Raw genomic sequence first — 4,425 nt, 5'->3', positions numbered from 1 at the left:
TCTCTCTCTCTCTCTCTCTCTCTCTCTCTCTCTCTCTCTCTCTCTCTCTTTTTCTCGCTTAGTCACAGTCTCATTAAAACGATGTCAGATTGGCGACAAAGTGCTCAGACGTCTGGAGTGCATACAACTTCTACCGATTTAAGAGCAAAAAAAATTACTTTGTGCCCAGGCAAGTGGGAGTCCTTGTTCATTCGCTTCACCGGAAAATGTGCATTTTCCCGATTTGGCGAATTAATTCGCAACGCAAAGCGGCTTTTCAGCGTTGTTATTGGATGTCTTGAACAAATAAGAATGGCATACAGAACATTCAGTATACTGTCAATATTTTGTTCTCAATTATAAAAAATTGTGAAATTAAATTAAGAAGATAAAGTTATATTTAATTGGTAATATATCAATTTAGGTAATTTTAATATTTTAAAATAATTTAAAATATTAAGTTATTTTAATAGCAATAATAACAGTAAAAAATAATTGTGTTTATTATTATATTAATAATTTATGTCTAATTCATAAATTCTCAAATTTTAGCAATTTCCTGCAAATGCTTTTTGTTGCAAATGCTAAAGTTTTACAAAACCTATATAAATTATCTCAATTCTTTAAGCTAATAATATTTCACTAAAACCTGTTTCCTACATAAATAAAGATTAAGTTGACTACGTAATTTACTTGCTCATTTTTTTACCAATAGTTTTACCTGCCCATTTGAAAGTTTCAAAGTACCGTGGACAAAAAGTCATCAATCTTTTACTGATGAATTTTAGAAACACGTACAAAGACACGTTCTTGTGTAAATTCACCAAAGGCACAAGAGTTGCACTTTTTTTGCTATGTAACGTCGGATAGAACGGGAATGAAAGTTGCAAACATGTATGTCGCAAACGTGATAGTTTATGTGCTATCGACACCTAGATCTCGAGCTAAGCACGAACGTATGGATAGACGAGAGCGTGATAGCTGAGGAAATGAAGAAAAATAACGCATCCTGCCGACGGACAACGACGCCGGCTCGTCGCGACGGGACGGCGGCGTCGACGGTTGCGTTTTCTACAAAAGCAATGACGACGTTGGCCTGTGGGCGCGTTGAATATTTCATAGGGTAGCCACCACGGAGAGAACCGTGTGGTGTTCGACCCATTCCTCTAAGCGCGCTCCGTTGCCGTTCATCTTTAAGCCCATGGCGCACATGGTGCAAAAGGGTACAAGCCCTTTTGTTGCGGTCAAGTGTCTGAGAAAAATGACAAAATTGTAATAAAAATGTATAATTAGGTCTGACAAATTTTAATAAATTTTTGTAGCATTATTACAATTAATAAAAAGAAACATATCCTAAAAATGTAATGAGAAATGTATATCATTGTCTAAAATATGTCAATTTGTTATAATATTGTTACTTTTATTAATTATATTTAAAAAATTTGATAATTATTTTTTAGATAAAATCATGAAATATATTATAAATGAGTATGCTCTTAAATTTAATACTAGAAAGTAGTAATTAATTACTTATTAAGCACTAAACAACTGCTTTTAATATTAAAAAAAAATAGTAATTATTTACTATTTTTCAGTAAATTGACTAATATTAAATTGGATTTTTGTAAATCTGATATTCATCGTTGATTCTTACATTTAAGACCGTTTTAAGTATAATTTTAAAATGTTATAAATCAATCAGAGTCGTATTAGCATCTTTACTGAAACAGTTAAACTGGTTCATGCTTCGGTCTTAACTCTAAAATCCTAAAATTTAGCCAATGGAATACCTACAGAACAATGGAATACTTTCAGTTAGGACCAATTAAGAATGATAGTCCTATTGGTTGAATTTTAGGATTTCAGGATTAAAACCGAAGCATAAATTAAGCATAAAAATTAAGCCTAAAGAAGCTTTCTGAATACCGACCTATGCTGTTCGAAAATGAGCAGTGATTTTTGTGAAACTAGTAAATATAGTGATTTTTAGTAGAAGATAATCTAGCTCTATAGTTCTATCCCTCCAACACTAGTGCAGCGACACTTTAGCTTCAAGACACTCTTGTTCCTGTTTCCATTGCGAGTATGGTTCCGAGTTTAGTTTTATTAATAACGTTTGTTTAAGATATTTAATGATTAACTGTGTTATTTCAAGCATCCATTGCAAATAAAAGATTGTTAATATAACACGGAAGAGTATCGAGTAAAGTGGTTGGAGAATTCGAGAATTTTTAGGCAGCCACGTGAGTAGCAGTCACGTTTTTATAATAATGTCTTGTTTTCACGATAGCTACAGATCGTTGTGTTATTTCTCATGCCTATATTCTTTATGCTTTTCTACAAATATTTTTTGGATCGACCGATCAACCAAGAAAAATTTTTCTAAAATACGTAGTGTTGTAAAGAAAGTGTTTTTATTGATCATTTCTGTTAAACATATTTCCAAATTTTCTTTATAATATCTAATCTCGAAGATACGATAAATAAGCAATTTTTATTTCTTCGATAAATATTTGTATTCTTAAGAATGCAATGCTATTCCATTGGAAGATAAAGTTGGGATTTAGATTTTCTTACACACTCGAACACGTGGTATACAATTATACTTTTTTTCGATTGCTAAAAGATTAATTTTATGATAATTTTTTTCAGTAAATTTAAATTTTTACTAAATTTAAATTTATTTCGTAAATTTATTTCTCGTTTTTAATTAAAATTGTGAGCAATTCAGATTTATTCGAAAATTCTTCTCTTTTCAAAGACTACAATTTTATTTTAATTCTATCAAGTTTTATCAAGAATTATTATATATACTATTTAGATGCAGTTACTTTTGATTTTTAATTGAAGAAATTCATCTTTTATTTATTAAAATTTATTCTTATTTTGCTTTAACCTAAACCACATATTACAAAAATTTTACATGATACTTAATTTATTGAGTATTATTCGCAACTAACATTGCGTGCATTCCTTTTCTAAGAAAAAAAAAGAGATTTTTCAGACATCTCTTCCTAATTTAAGATATCTGGAATGATACAATCATTAAATCGTTGTTTGAAATCCTTCAAATTTTTGCACTTAAAGTGAAATAAATATATTTGGGCATTGAAAAGAGAGAGAAAGCAAAGATGCTGAATACAAAGAGTGCAAGCAACGCAAACAGACCTATTTTTTTACCTGACTGTCTTCTACAAAATGATTTTAGATTATTTTCGTACACACAATAATCCAAATAACTTCAAACATAAAACTAGCACTGTTCTGGACTATGCAAGATAGTACGCGCTGCAACTTGCAACTGCGTGCAATGAGATACCTTTTGTATGTGCCATGGGCTTTATTCTGCTTCTCGTACTGAACTACGTGTATACCAGTAAAACGAGGGTGGCACACGTACGAAGCGAAGCTTATAGAGGATGGAGGCGAGCGGAAACGCCCGCTCGTAACGGAACCGAAGTGGTTGTCGGGGAATTTGCAATTCCCATCGGGCATTCAGCCGCTCTCTCTCGAATTTTGGAAAATTCCATCGCGAAACCCCCGGCGGGCCGGTTAAATCGCGCTACTTACATCGATCGATCGCGCAACGAAGCAGCTAACCCTCTGGCGTTCAAGACACGCTTCATTGTGATTTGAATCTAAACGATCTGCGAGATCGTGATATATCATTTTATACTATCGTATAATTTATACAAGATAAAATAAAGCAATACTGAAATCCTTGGACAAAAGCGCGTATATACATATTTAATAAATGTAAAATAAATAAAATGATACATCGCTCATTTGCAGAACAATTTAATAAAGATATAAAGATATAATAAAGATATAATAAAGATTTAAAAAAGAAGAAAATACTTCCAAAAAAAGAATAGAAACATAAAGAAAAAAAAAGAACAATATTTATTTCTCTACAATTAATTATTATATTAAAATTGTGTTTCAAAATATTATCAAATTTTAATGATTTAAAACATTTAAACTTATTTTCTGAAAGATTATATTTTTTCAATTATGTCATTGTTATAACAAATGAGCAATAAAATTGTTGAAAGTAAACTAAAGAATATAAAAAGAAAGAAATAAAATTCATAAAGCATTTATTTATTTAATTTTCATTTTTTATTAGATATTTTTAAAAACTTTATAAAAATTAATATCATATAAAAGTAAAAATATTATTTATCATATATTCTTTAATTAATTTAAAATAAGTTTTTTTCTTTAAATTTTCAACATTAAGCATCGTTCATTCTTTTTTATTTTATTAAATTGAAGTTCTGTTAGAGTAACTTTCATTTGATTTTAATTAATGAGCTTACTTCTTTAAAAAAAAAATACCTGTAATTATTTAAAATAAGATATACTATAATATTAACAAATAACACAAATTGCCAGCAATATAATATTGATCAAACAAGAAATACAATGGAATTTACACATGAA

Source organism: Atta cephalotes, assembly GCF_000143395.1.
Source record: "Atta cephalotes unplaced genomic scaffold scaffold00023, whole genome shotgun sequence".
Classification (NCBI taxonomy): Eukaryota; Metazoa; Arthropoda; class Insecta; order Hymenoptera; family Formicidae; genus Atta; species Atta cephalotes.
Note: the sequence above shows the minus strand (reverse complement) of the source record.